The 16,077-nt window shown below is 33.9% G+C and overlaps 1 protein-coding gene across 5 annotated transcripts in view; it reads right to left on the minus strand.

The window, feature by feature from the left end:
• SHOC2 (SHOC2 leucine rich repeat scaffold protein) overlaps positions 1-16,077 on the minus strand; it is a 97,003-nt gene that overhangs the window by 79,454 nt on the left and 1,472 nt on the right. Inside the window, exons 2-3 of one of the 5 annotated variants that reach the window (XM_044750970.2) lie at positions 15,544-15,671; positions 14,820-14,912 (exon numbers count right to left, since the gene is read on the minus strand). The exons of 3 other annotated variants lie outside the window; for them this stretch is intronic. The gene's annotated coding sequence lies outside the window, so the exon portion shown is untranslated. The remainder of the gene's footprint in view (positions 1-14,819; positions 14,913-15,543; positions 15,672-16,077) is intronic. One more of the 5 variants, XM_070483317.1, reaches the window with a different exon arrangement.

The raw sequence follows: 16,077 nt of genomic DNA on the forward strand, positions 1-16,077 counted from the left end.
CGGGGCCGAGTGGTTAAGTTCGTGCGCTCCGCTGCAGGCAGCCCAGGGTTTCGTCGGTTCGAATCCTCGGCGCGGACATGGCACTGCTCATCAAACCACGCTGAGGCAGCAGCCCACATGCCACAACTAGAAGGACCCACAACGAAGAATATACAACTATGTACCAGGGGGTTTTGGGGAGAAAAAGGAAAAAATAAAATCTTTAAAAAAAAATGTGATTAAAAGTAATATATCAAAAAGAAAATGTAGTAAAAAAAAAAAAAAAAAGACCAAAAGACGTGGAGCTGTGGGTTTGGATTCCAAGATCCCTGGTAAATTACAATGTGATCTTGGGCAAATGCTACATTTCTAGGTCTCAGTTTCTTTACCTGAAAAATGAGTTTGGGAGCTACATGATCTCATAAATATTTTAAAGCTATAAAACTCGTACTGCTAAGTCTTAACAATAAGTAGTTCCTAAGACCAATTTTGGGTGTTTAACACATAGTAGGTACTCAAGTATTACTTTTAGACTGGAAGATCAATTCTAACAAAATGTCCATGTCAAAAAACAAACCCTTGGGGTTACAGAAAAGATACTACCATAATTAAGTGTGCTCTGAGTATATTTACATACTAGTACAGTAGTTACCATTCATCCACATTAAAAAGCTTATTAGGTCCTCATGGCTATAGATAATCATAACGGTCATGCAAACACATGTTTTGGAATACCCTAACAACATGTTAATCTGAAAATGTTCTGTGATACATTGTCAGCATTTCCCAAAATATATTATTTCTACAATGCCTAATTCCATGGTCAAATAGGTTTCGGATAAGATGTGCTTCAAACATAATTATATGTTGTTGTCTTTATAGCAGAAATTATCAGTGCTTTTAATATAATAATGTAGTCCATGAAGAAGGATATAATATACAATATTTCTCAACTTATTTGGATCAAAAAAACATTTTCTGAAGAATCTCTCATTAAAATATCTCAGAGTTTCAAGTGCTCAAAGTACAAATATTCAGTAGTAAACATAGGTCACTCTTAGACAAATCAGAACAGATAGGAATTTCACAAAATTATTAAAAATTTGAGATTTAAAAAACACTGAAGTGATTAATAAGTGGAGTAACAAATACTTAAAACTAAAATCTCCAATAATCTAGTAGGCATTAAAATTTTCCATGAGGCTGCTGGAATGTGCTTTTGTATTTGGGACTAAGAAAGTAATATATTCAGTCACATAGAAGGAACAGGGTGGAAAAAATACCTGGTTTCTTTTAGCTGTCACTCTGCTCTTGCTAATGGACAAAGGATAGGTAAAAGAGAACTAGGTCAAATGAATATAAGAATATGTTCAAATTAGAGAATAGAAGAAAGCTTGCCCATCAAGCTATCAAGACTTTTCCAACATATTTCTTTTAATAGAGCCATTAAGGGAGGAAAAAAGTTGACATTTCCCTTGAAAAACAAGATGCCATTCAGAATATTAGATTATTCCAGAACTAACATTTATTACACCAAAAGACTTAGAATAAAGAATTGTAGTGGTAGCACCTAAAGCATAAAATTTCTATTTTCAGGTTCAACTAAAGAAGAAATCAACACCTAAAATAAACTAAAGAACTAATAAGCACTCTAATTCCTAACTAGAGGCATTAGTCTCTAGTCTCAATGTTCTGTAATATACAAGGCTTCATAAACACAAATTAAATGACACAATCAAACTCAAATGCTAAACTGTGATTTTTTCACTTAAAAAAATTTTATCTAAAAGAACCTCTGTAAACGAACTGCTTTTGGCTTTCAGGAAACTGTATTAGCACATATTTTATTCCTTATACCTTAATTCTGACAAAACTGGACCTAGAGCCCTTACAATTACTGGTTTGAAAATGGCAGGGTACAGATGGTGTGGCCCCTTTCTCCTCCTGAAAAATCTCAAAACAACTAGAAGAATGAGAAACAGAAATACAAACTACATCTCCACCCCTAACCACATATATGAGAATGGCTGCCATATGCAGTGAAGGTAAAGAGGGATGTTGGAAGATCTCACGCAAGGTAGAAGGCTTGCAGCTTCAAATCTCAAAACTAGCAGCTCAGTTCTCTGAAGTTCATGGCATAGCCAGAAAGGTAAGCCCAAAAATCCCTTGTTTGGAACATCTGAAGATTTCACAGATTTCATGTGGCATCATTAAGACACAAGAGTCACAGGTGAACATGAAATCACACAGTTTGAAAAGGCACATCTTTTCCTAAAAGAAAAATTATTGTACTTCTAGGATTTAAAGAGAATTCTTTGAGAAGCTAAGCAAAATCATTGCTACCTAAAAATGAAGGGGAGGAGGGAATCAACACCAAGAACAGTAGAGCAACACTTATAAAGCCTTCAAGGAAAAAAATTACAACTCAAGAATTTATACCCAGTCTAACATCATAGTTCAGTATAAAGGCAACAGTTAAATATTATTGAATATTTAAGAACTCATGGAATATTGTTTCTATGAACTGCTCTTGAAGAAAATACTAGCTGAAAAAGTTCAATCATCTAAAAGGTAAAAAGAAAAACTAAAATTAAACCTTTGTTAAAGGATAAGTTGTGAGCATAGAATCCATTTAATTATTGGCCTAAGACTAAAAAGAAAAAAGGAGGAAAAATATGTTTATGGCCACAGATATAATGTAAATGTTACAATCCCCAACAATGTCACAAACCGACAAAAATTGAGAAAGGAAATGGACTGAGGTATGCTTATACCTTTATACTGCACTGCTTTACACCTTTAAGTACACAGTAAGTCCTCCCTTACTCTTGGTTTCACTTTCGTGGTTTCAGTTACCTGCAGTAGCCACAGTCCGAAAATATTAAATGGAAAATTCAAAAAATAAACAATTCGTAAGTTTTAAACTGCATGCCATTCTGAGTTGTGTGATGAAATCTCGCGCCATCCCACTCCAGCCGGCCCAGGACGTAAATCATCCCTTTGTCCAGGGTACTCATGCTATATACACTACCTGCCCGTTGGTCACTTAGTAGCCGTCTCGGTTATCAGATCAACTGTCGCAGTATCACAGTGCTTGTGTTGAAGTAACCGTTATTCTACTTAATAATGGTCCCAAACCACAAAAGTAGTGATGCTGGCAATTTGGATATGCCAAAGAAAAGCTGTAAAGTGCTTCCTTAAGTGAAAAGGCGAAAGTTCTCAACTTAAGGAAAAAAACTGTATGTTGAAGTTGCTAAGATCTACAGTAAGAGCGAATCTTCTATCCGTGAAATAGTGAAGAAGGAAAAAGAAATTCATGCTCGTTTTGCTGTCACACCTCAAACACATACGTACAGAAAAAAACAGTATATATAGGGTTCGGTACTACCTACGGTTTCAGGCATTCACTGGGGGCCTTGGAATGTATCTTCTGCACATGTGAGGAGACTACTGTACTTCAATTGTTACAGTTTGATTTATTTCTAATCCTTTAGCTATAAAAGATGAGGAAACAAGTATAATGCTGTAATAAATACAGATGAGCTAAATACATTAATGAAAAGAAAAAATCTCAGAGTAGATCATAAAACAAAATATAATTGCATGAATACAAAAACCACACCCCACCAAATCTGAAAGGATGAAAATGAAATACAGGCAGACTCTGTTTGTTCAAAGTGACACAGGCATTATACAGACATACGTTGGAGATACCTTGGGTTTGGTTCCTGACCTCTACTTCTCATAAAATAAATAAATAAATAAATGTGGGCACCACTGGGTCAACATTTCTCAATGGCAAAAATCAGCTGGTGCTGAACAGAAGCTGTGCCCTCCAAGTGCTCTCCAACTCAATCATCTCATGCATTCTCCCTACTGTGTTCAGTCATTTATGTTAGCTGCCTGGTCTCCTGTAGGAATTTAAGTTTAGGACTCCATTTGTATTGACTTATTTTGTTATATACTAATTATCAGGATTCTTTATATGAAGGCATTCTTAATATCTTTTCTTATATCTATGTCAAATATTTCCTCTTTGTTAGATGGCTTTTAACTTAATCATACCATTAATAAATATATATAAAATCTTAAAAGTCTAGAAGAACACCCATGAAATGACAGCAATGTTCATCTTTGGATATTAGGATGGTTTTCACTTTTCTTTTCTCTGTATTTTTTTTGCTGAGGAAGATTTGCCCTGAGCTAACATGTGTTGCCAAGCTTCCTCTTTTTGCTTGAGGAAGATTTGCTTTGAGCTAACATCTGTGCCAATCTTCCTCTATTTTGGATGTGGGCTGCTGCCACAGCTTGGCCACCAAGTGGTATAGGTCCACACCCAGGAACCAAACCCAGGGTGCCAAAGCACAGCACATCCAACTTAACCACTAGGCCACAGGGCCAGCCTCTCTCTCTGTATTATTTTTTAAATGTATACAATAGGCATTCACTCCTTTTATAATCAAGAAGAGGAAAAAAGCTATTTTCATTGTAAAACAAAATATCCTAACAGTGATAGTTTGGTTACATGACTTTCAATCTGACAAAAAATAAAGATAATTAAACATTATTTATTTTAAAAATCTAAACGTATAATACAAGAAGAAGTCAATACAATAATCAAAGCCCATTTAAATTAGTCCATGATAGCCTATGAAGAAATATATCCAGCACTTCAAATCTGAATTATAAGGTACATTGTTTTTACAAGAGATATTCAAAAGTACACGGAGTGATCTGATTCACATTGAAGTTACCCAGGTTTTGGGACACTGGCAGTTCAGAAAACCAGGTTTTTTCTCCAGTTAAAAATATTTAAATTTTTATAAATAAAAAAACTGTATTTTCATTCAGTTAACATTTTATTTAATACATACTAAGTGTCATGCACTGTGCAAGGTGCTAAGTATGCAATAATTATAAGGAACAGTCCTTGTCTGTAAGCAAGGAAAGGCAAAAACATAGTGTGGTAAGAGTTGCTGAAGCACAAAGAAAAGGCACTTAAACCAGCCTTGGAGGTTGGGGGACTCGGGAAAGGCTTCTTAAGACAGATAATACCTGGGGACCGGCCCCGGAGCCTAGTGGTTAAGTTTGGTGCATTCTGCTTTGGTGGCCTTTGTTCAGGTCCCAGGTGCGGACCTATACCACATTGGCAGCCACGCTGTGGCAGCGACACACATACAAAATAGAGGAAGACTGGCACAGATGTTAGCTCAGGGCCAATCTTCCTCAGCAAAAAAAAGGGATAACACCTTAAGAGAAATCAACTAAAAAGGATGGGAAAGAGTCAGAAATCCTGGAGTCACGCTGACTCCCTTCTCTCCTTCAACTCTCACATTCTAACAATCACCAAATCCTATCCATTCTTCTTCCAAAATTTCTCCTGACTCAGGGGCTGGCCCCGTGGCCGAGTGGTTAAGTTCGCGCGCTCCGCTGCAGGCGGCCCAGTGTTTCGTCGGTTCGAATCCTGGGCGCGGACATGGCACTGCTCGTCAGACCACGCTGAGGCAGCGTCCCACATGCCACAACTAGAGGAACCCACAACGAAGAATACACAACTATGTACCGGGGGGCTTTGGGGAGAAAAAGGAAAAAATAAAATCTTTAAAAAAAAAAAAAAATTTCTCCTGACTCTTCAACTTTTCTTCATTCTCACTGCCACCACCCTGCTGCAGGGTAGACTGAATTCTCTCCTCTAACAGCTTTGCAACTCGTCTCACCATATCCACTCCACTATCTTGTTCCTAACCTAATCACTATACTACTGTAAGTAGAGCGATTTTTCCAAATACTCAAATCTAATCAGTTACTGTCCAATTTAAAAAACTTACCAGGAGAGTGGTTAGCTCCCACAAGCATAGCCCTCAGGATAAAATTCAAAATCTTAGCAGTAATTCCCAAATCTTTCAAGATCTGGCCCCCGCTTACTTCTCCTGCCACAACTTTAATATTTCCTAACTTGCAATCTGGTCACATGAACTTTCGGATCCCATAGCAGGTCCTGCTATCTCTTGTCCCCCGGACTTTGCACAAAGTATTTCCTTCTGCCAGAACCATAAGTTTACAGTTCTTCACTGAGCTAATTTGCATGTAGTCTTTAGATCTCAGCTTAGAGGTCTGGGAAGCCTTTCCTGATTACTCAAAATTGCCTTTCTGAATATCTCCTCCTCCATGCTCTCATTTAAAACTTCCCCTATTAGAACACTTATCACACTGTATTATACTTGCCAACTTAGTTGTCTGACTCCCTCTTTTAAACTAATGGGAAAATAAGGACACTTCTGTCTTTTTCACAATTGTATCCTAGTACTTAGAAACAATACCTAGCACATATAGCAGTTATATTTTGAAAGAATTATAAACGTTTGTTAACTTGACTTTATCTACCCTACTAGACAGCAGGCTCCCTACATAAAGAGGTAATTTTACTCTTCAGAGCACTCTACAATTTCAGAGATATTATGAACTTTTTATTAAGCACACAATAAGTGCTCAATAAACACTTGTTGCATGAAGACAGTTGAATAAACAAAAACCAAAACCTTGTCTCATACATAGTTTCCCATATTCTACTTAAAATTAACTCTCAATCACTCAGATTTTGATATGAATACCTAAAAATGCCAAGATTTCAACTGTATTTTCTTTTGTTTATAAAGATCTAAAACACTCCTTATTCTTTTAAGTAGTTTAAAGGACAAAAATAAACTGCTCTCCCTTCCAAATCACATAAAGATATATATATATTTGTTTTAAAAACATCCTCAAAATTGGAAGACCAAAGATCAAGAAAGCACCCACAATTAACATGTTCAACAGAATGCTACTGTTCAAAGAGAAATGGAAAAACACATCCTTATAAGCAGCTTGAGTGAACCTGAGGTAAGAGTAGTTTTCACGGAGGCTAAAGAAACACCTGTCTGTGGGGGAAAAATCAGCTCTACACTAGTCCATGTTAACTAGAATTATGTCAAGAGTGTACAACTCATAGCACCTTCAAATTCATTCACTCAACTTTTTTTCCTCTGGTGAGGAGGCAAGATGAAATAGTTTGGACTGACATGGAGAGAGACAGGACTAATTTATTTTATATAGTAGCAAATATATGAGAATTTTTCAGGAAATCTGTGTTCCTTCTTACGGGAAAGGAAAAGACTTATGTAATTTTGACCCTGAGCAAACAAAAGTTTTAAGCAAAGAAGTGAAAATTCCTGTTTACTCAACCCACAATATAAGCCATAATTAGGATTACAGTTCTCTTGTACAACACTTCAGCTTACCATATACATAAATTGTAAGATTCCCAGCAAAGTCTCAAAATAAAAGGTAGGGCTAGGGTAGGGGGGATTTGAATGTTTCAATATAACTAAGATATAACAGTAAACATCAAATATTCTGACCAAACATTATCTGAAAACCTCTTATGCCACAAAAACACTCCCGAAAAAAGATTTAGCCAAGAATCTTTGTTTAAACTGCCTTTCTTGTCAAGAAACTCAAAATATGTCACACACAACATAAGTATTCCCAAAATATACTTTACTCTTCATTTACCACGGGTAAATTGGCAATAAATCAAAACAACGGTTACCTAATTATCACTGTAAAGCAAAAGAGAGAAAATGTAATTGCCAACTTAAGTTACATCTACTAAGATGACTACAGTATTCAATAAAGTATTTTTAATTTAAAAAACAAATGATCACTACTTTTAAGCTAAAAACTAAGTTAATTACATTTAACTGATTCATTTTTGTATATATAAACCCACACATTCTTTCACTAGGTCTTATCTGAATACAAATCCTTCCCATTACTCATTTTATAAACTATTTATCAGAAACTGTCAGAAAAAAATACAAAGAAAAATAAATGTACCATACACAGCAAGATTAGAGTTGTGTGTGGTCTCAAGGTATCTTACAATTAAGAATCATCATTTAGTAACTTGCCATTATCATAAACAGCCTTTCTCATGTTTATATAGTCCATTTATGAGACTATTTAAAGACTGAACACTCAACTAGTTATTTTACTTATCTACTTATCCTGACAGTTGTTAAAATAGGATTTACATAATGCATTTTGGGCTTTAAAATATAATCTCATTATCTCTGTATTATATTTTTAAAACATCTCAAAGAAAAAATCTTGCTCATACAAGATCAAAAGAAATATATTGGGAAGCCAGGCCCAAGTTAACTGAAGGTTAATAAGGAATTTCTCTCATCAGAAGCTACTCAAAATATTGAAAGGCAGCCCTTTCTTATATTTTTTGAATATACACAAAAGGACATTTTATTATTTTTCTAATTTAACACATTAAACCTAACCAGTTCCCAATTGATATGTACTACCTACTATCTTGTGAATCCCAAAACATAATTCCCACATAGTTTACAGAAGCTTTGATGTAAAAAATTCTTACACCACAGAGATATAAATCATTTAGTAATCTGCAGGGAGCAAGTGATGTATTACTTAAATAACGCCAGAAAGAAAAAACATTATTTGGCAATACTTAATTTTAATTGGTCTCAGAAGCAACTCAAATATTATCAAATTACTACTTATAAAAACTGGATAACGGTATCGTCAGGAAAGAGATGTGCTAATTAAATTATTTTCAGCAATGAATCTACTATGTGTGGATTATCAATTTTCAAAGAATATGAACATAATAAAATACAGCAAAAGATCAATAATATTAAACTTAATTTCAACTTTCGTTGATGAAACAAAAATCTTTAAGATCTTGCCACAGGATCATTATTATACCAATTATCACAATGTGATATTTTTCATATATACATATACATATATATATACACATACATATATGAAATTTGTCAGGCATAATTGAGTTCCAGCTAAAAGGCCAGATAAGTTTTTTATATTTTTGTATGCAGATAATTAGTCATGCATTTACGTGTTACTCACAGCTAACTCTACAAGAATTATATAGCTGACTTTTAAAACAAATTCTTAAGTCCTTCCTTTTTTGTATCATACAAATCTTTAAACTGAAACATTTAACTCTAAGATCAATTTGCATGATATTACAATTAGTGCAGATGAACTCAGCCCCTTTTTAATTAACAAAATAATTGGTAAAAGCATATTTTATCAAATGTCTTTACAATCATACTTCCTTGAACAATGAATATAAACTAGTAGATTTCATTCTTTATAGTCAGTTTCTAATCAGCTTCAGTATGTGGTTCTCATAAGTTGACAATGCTGCAATGTTTGAGTTGCACAATGTTCTGGGGGAAATGTTTAAAATTATTTCCACTGATATTTTTAAGTCCTATACACAAGCATCATGGAAATGTTTATATTAGAGTTATCAAACTTTTTAAATAAAAATTTTAATAGAATTTTAAAAGTGTCTGTGTTTCAAAAACAATGACTCCATTTTTAAAAAGTTGTTTTTCTGAAGCCCAAAAACAACTCTTGCTTTTCATGCCTTATTTGCAACCTAAAACACTATCACCTGATTTATGTCGCTCATTCACTATCACCATATTTCATTATATTTAGGTCCTTAGTGTCCAACACAAAGCCTAACACAGTATCACATATTTTTAAAGCTTCAATACACTTTGTTCTTGTCCCAAATACTCATGTTCTGTATGTACTACTATAAGCTGTTATATAACAGGAGGTGGCGGGGGGGGGGGGGGGGGGAGGTGGGGGGGGATTAAAAACTGCTGCACTACAAGTCATTTAGCATACTGAGTTCCCACAGTTGCTTAGTGGGTGTTCTGAAACTAGGCCATATTTCCAGTATTAAGAATTTCAAATCACTCCTTCCAAAGTACAGAAATAAATGTCTTCAAGATTAAATCTTAAAACATTACTATTTTCAGCTACCTAGTATATAAGCATCCTATTTCTATGAGTTTAAAACTGTAATTAACACGTGATAGAGAAACCAATATTTGTTTTAGCAACAAAATAAGTAGCTCTTCTACCTATCCTTATATAGTCATAGGATTCAACAGATGACAATATTAACATAAAATGCAATTTATTTGAACCAGAACTAAAGCCCTTTAGTGAAATTTTGAATCCTTGATCCCAGAAGACATATAAAACAAAATTGAATTAAATATAATCTACTTCAGGTCACCCAACCTGTTCTAGCAGAGAAGTAATTATAACCTCCAATCTAATTTTTCCATTTCAGGTTACCAGGAAATGCCAAGAGAATAAAGATTACTCTCTTTAACAGAATAAAAGTTGCATAAATACTTAGGTCATTTTGTCATATGATTGCAACAGGTATGTTTTCATTGGATACTGATGAACAAAAACATGTTGTTACTCAATTTTACTATTTCATAGCTAACTAAACAAAGAAACACATGGTAGGTATAAAATCTACTTCTCCAAATTGTAAGGTAGTAGTATTATACTATACTGATCCAGTACTTTCAGATAATTATTTACCTCACCTTAATTTTACTCAATAAATACTTATGGTGCCTACTATGTTTCACTTCATTAAGCAAACCTGTCCAATAACAAAAGTTTAACACATTAAAAATTTTAAATTGTATCATTTTAGATGGAAACCTTTCTGAAATACAATACATGGTCCTATGTCATCTTTAACATAATCCACTAACAGCAATTACTCTCTTCCTCATGATCTTACATCATTATTGCTATACTGTTCTACATATAAAACAAACGGCATCTTGAAAAATTCTAAATATGTAAACATATTTACATCACAACATTCAGCTGCCTTACACTACCATTTTTTTAAAATGTCTTGTATTTGCTTTTTAAATGCTTTTCCTCTCCTCTTATTTTCAACTCTTTTATGGCCTCTAGGAGTACCCCAGTTCTTTTTAGATTTGGTTACCAAATTCTTTTAAACTGTACGAGAGAGTAAAAAGCCCTCAATTAAGGCCTAAGGGGCTCTAACTGCAGGAAATGTGTTGAAGAGCAAAAGCACTATGACATCTCTTTGCCCTTGTTAGTGACCTGTTGGTTTGGGGGCTCTAGAATGTTAATTTAAACTAATTTTCTATTAGCAGCCTACAAGGGCTAGACACTGAATACTGGAGAAATGGTAGTAAAGAAAACAGACATCCTTGATGCTCATCATGAAGCTTACAGTCTAGCAAAAAAGACAGTCATTAAACACATCATTACAAAAATGAGGAGTGTTATAAAAGAGGAAGTACAGGTGCTAAGAGACCTTAATACAAGAGAATATAACTAGGGACCAAAGAAGGCCTCCCAAATGCGACATTGAGGACTCAAGGGCGATTAAGAAGTTAGCCAGGTGAAGAGTGCATGAGGTTGTATCCAAGGAGATACCAGAAAGTTTTAGTTTCCTAATAAATGACCTTGACGAATGAGGTATTATAACATTTATAAGGTAACTGCTAAAACGAAAAATGTTTTAAAGAGACTTCTCAAATTTCTATAATGAAAATAACTAGAAGGATCAACCTCCCTGCCCCCCTCCCAACAAAAAAAAAAAAGCAATACAAGAATGTTGTAAAATGGGAAACTATGGCACTTTGAGGGTAATGGAGTTTAGGATGGAAAAGAAGGCCTCACTGTGCCCTCAAAGAAGTATTAAATCACACTGTAGGAAAAATTACTTACTATTCAAGTTCAGAGAACTTTTAAATCATGTAAGTCCATATAAAGACTTCTACCAGGATATAACTGCTAATTGTACAGTCTGACTTACCTAAAGGAAAGAGTGGCACTTTGAAATAAGTATGTAAAGAGATGTTTTTAATGTTCTCAGAAGAGTGAATTTTAAATGTCTGTATAATAAAAACTTACCATGAATTCTAAGGAAGTTCATAAATGTCACTCAATATGATGCATAAACGGAGAAAAAGATATTTAAATATAACTTTGAAACATATTATCATTATCCAAGTTCTAAGCCTGGTAACTATTCCACATCAGGCTGATAAGTTCTCCCTGTATTTAATTAAAATATTAATGAAAAATATTCTTTAGTTAAAAGTTTTAAATAACAATTTGGAGCAGCTCCTCAACATTAACGCAGGTCTACAGTTCAAGGCCCAAATTAAATAAAGTATACAAGAAATAACAATCTCTAAAAATATAAGCTTTAATGAAAGCCTACTGTATCACCTAAAATATTAGGTCATATATGGAATTCAAATTGCTATTTGCCTGCAATTCTCCAAATGGACGTTAACATCTCTAACCTCTACATGCTTTTTCTACCCTCTACCTATCCTACTTATTCCTCAAGAGTTAGTTCAGGTCCTATCCTCCAGTAAGCATTGCTGGTTATACTGGCAGTCTCAGTCTTAACTGTTCTTCAGTGTATACTGCTATCAAAGCACTTGTCACATTGTAAAACAATTAACTATTGATTTGTCCAGTTCATGTAACAAACTGTGAACTTACTTAAAGCAGGAAACATAGTATATTTATCTCTGTATCCTCAGAGTCTGGGACCTATAGGGCACTTAGTAGAAGATCTATGACATTAGTTAATATGAAACTGTAGTTAGCAAGATAAATATAGAACAAAATTTAAAAGTTAACTTAAAGACTATTTGCAAAACTGTGAAAGTCTTGAAAGCAGGAAGGAGTGTTGTACCACACAAAACTGGAAACTGAGAAAGCCCAAATTTAACTGATGAAATTAACTCCAAATTCTAGACATAATCAGTATAAGAAGAAGTCATTTCCACATTACCTCCAAGACATTAGAAAAATTAAAGAAAAAATATTTATCTTTGTCAACTGTAAATTACTTAATTAAAATTGTAGGATTTAAAAACAGTGCTTGAGCAAATAAAGTGCTTAAACTTTGAATGGTTACAATGCCATAAACCTTAGAAGATAGACATGCCAAAATACTTCATAAATGCCTTTCAGGTTCATTTCACATAGGGACCAATTATATCCTCTTTAAGATCTCCTGTAATGTTTTAGCTTCAAGCAATATGTTCACTCTTTCCAATAAAAGAATCCTTACCTTTTACAGCATGCACTACTTTTTTGCAATCAGTTCTGATCTTTAGAGAAGTTGGAATTAAATATATAGTATGAAATCTAATTAGTTCTTTCATAATCTTGATAATGGGAACTTCATACTTTCTCAAAAAGCACATATGTTACCAACATCTCAAAAGTTAAAGAGCCCTTTGTAATTAGAATATGCTTTTCATGTGTCAGGACTTTGATTTGCTGAATTAAAGGTGCTGTGCCAAAAGGCTGGGAACCAGGAGAAATTACCAAAGATAGAATGAGCAACAGTTTACCTTAAAGTAATACAACTACATAATTTAGAACATAAATCAATTTTGGACTTATTCATGTTCCTTTCAACCTGCAATGAATGACAATTATATTTCAAAACACTCTATAATATATCAAGTTCAAGCACATCATAGGTTACCTTGTAACTGAGAAATATTCTAAAAATCAATGTGGCCAGAGAGGTAGAAAAATACAAAATTTTAACTATTATCTTAACAGAGAAAATATTTCCAGAAAGATCTATACGGTATAATTTTGATGCAGTTTAACAAGTAAACAAAACAAAATTTTGAAGACAAGGACAGCAAACATAAATATATATATATATATATATAATTTAGTCTATGAAAGATTTAGCCCTAAATTATAATACATAATATATAATGCATGAAATCTAACAATAAGCAAAAATAGCAACCAATTTAATATTTGCAGTACATATTCATTTCTCATGTAGCACAGAGAAGTACTTAATGTATCACTCTGCTACTAAATTACAGCCAATTTCTACCTAATTCACCTATAGCAAAATATTTACCAATTCCCTACTAGTCTTATTTGGAAATGTCAATGTGTATACTTTATATCTAAATTTCCTCTCCTAATTGATATTTTATAAACTATTTCAAGAACACTTCCAGCAAGGCCAAGCTATAAACCTCAGAACTCAATGAAGGAATTATGGGTCAACTTGCTGGGGTGTTGTTTTTTATTATTTGGGGGAGGGAAGGAATCTTGTTTTGTTTTTTTGGTTAGAAGCATAGATTTTATGCTTTTTCATACATGAATGATATAATAAACTGAATTCTAAAGATACATTATTTCACTTAATCTTCAACCTCCAAAAAAATATTTATCCTCATATCTGCACACGTAGGTTAGAGTACATTTTTTAGTCAAAAACACGAAAGATTATTTTTATACTTAAATATCTTCTTACTAGAAAAAATTCTAAAAATTATTTAAATTGTTTAAAGAAAAAAGTCTTACAGAAATATTAAATTACACAACAGATATTGATTATCCAGCATATTTTCAAAACAAATATGACTGCAATTTAACTGCCTGGATAACAAAGAATTCCAATTTTATTCACCCTTCCCCCACAATCCACATGGGTCAGCCAAGGCACAAAATATACTAGCAGCTATTCGGAAGCCACCTTTGAGAGTATTCCACATAGAATTACAGTTTATGTTTCTCTGAACATGGGACAAACCCTGTCCCAAGTCACTGATGAAACAGTAATATTTAAAAAGTATAACTCCAGTAAGAATAACAAAAGAATTTATAACTTTTGTGTTCCTTTTGGAAAATGATATGTTTCAAATTTGGTTTGTAGTACACAAGTTGCTGTATGAGTCTTACCTGTTACAATTATCAAAACACAGCTCTGATAAACCTTCTGAATATGGCAGTTTAAAAACTAAAAACTAATCCAGCTGCAAGCAATTACTGTATCTCTTAATATCAGTCTTTAATCCATAAAAAGTATAACAAGAGAAAAATTTAAACACTTAAAGATTATACTAACAATGAAAGATCAGAAAACAAATGCCAACCTGAGATAAATGTAATTGTTTTCTTCAAAAACTGAACAAACACCTTGGGAAAGAGTAGTAACCTTAGAGATGGGCCAGGTCGATACCTAGAAACTGGTGTTTCAAGAACACAGTTGATTGTGTTAGCTTTATATTACATTTAAGCTATTTCAAAGTTACAAACTTTAAACAAAGCCTTTGTCTGTAATTTCTTTTTCAAATATATATTCAAAATTAAATAAAAATTTTAGTGTACCTTATGTCCAAATAAGTATTTAAAAGATTTACCATATGTAGTCTAAGTTCCATATGTAAGAAATGGTCATTTATATACTTGATTCCTACAAATTCTTGTCACTGGCACATAGAAAAACATCAACACTTGATAAATTCAAACTATAAATGTAAGCTTACTGAATGTTACAAATTGTACCCAATAGCTAAGTCTCTTCAAATACACGGTAACAAACAGTTATAAGGGCTATGACATGGAAGGGTGAGGGTAGAGATTAGCAGGCCAACAAAGTGAGGTCTTTAAAATTAAGACAATTTTTCAGTGTTGATGCTACATTTAGATACAAAAAATACCTGGTTACAAATGTGTACCCTAGGATTCTGAAAAACATAACAAAAAATAAGTTTTAGATACCGTAATCTCTCTGAGTACATGCTAGAAGCTGCTGATATTTACGAAGTGTACAAAATTGCACAGGTGGAAGCTTAGATATAGACTGTTGGTAGTTACCATGACGGAGACAAATACTATACAGTCACATCTGCAACCCAATTTTGCTTCAGCATCCCCAGAGACTTAGAAAACATTTCTTTGGGTAGGGTGTAAAAACATTGCTTCCTCTTTTATTCTCATCACTCCTATTATGATACAAAGCAAGAGACAAGAAAATCAAATCACCAACTGTAAGGGCTGAAAGCTTAAAAACACACACAAAAAGCATCTTCTTTCCAACACCCAAATGGGTATTCATTCCACCTGTTTGTAAATCCATACTAACACAATAAGGCAAACCCTCTGCCGATTTAAGGGGGGAAAAAGGCAATTAATGGTTTGAAGCCATTATTCTTCTACCTAGGCACGGGGCGGAGGAGGGGGATGGTACAAAACAATGGATACTGAGGGGCTGGGGAAAAATCGTTTTGTCCTGAAGCCTTTAGCGCTAAAAGCTGGGGGGGAGGGGGGCCGTAGAGTACTTTTCCTCTATCCCCAAAAGCCACCGCGGAAAGAGGGTGCCATCAAGCATTTCCAACAGGGTAGTCTTGG

The sequence above is a fragment of the Equus asinus genome, chromosome 2, assembly GCF_041296235.1.
Source record: "Equus asinus isolate D_3611 breed Donkey chromosome 2, EquAss-T2T_v2, whole genome shotgun sequence".
NCBI lineage: Eukaryota > Metazoa > Chordata > Mammalia > Perissodactyla > Equidae > Equus > Equus asinus.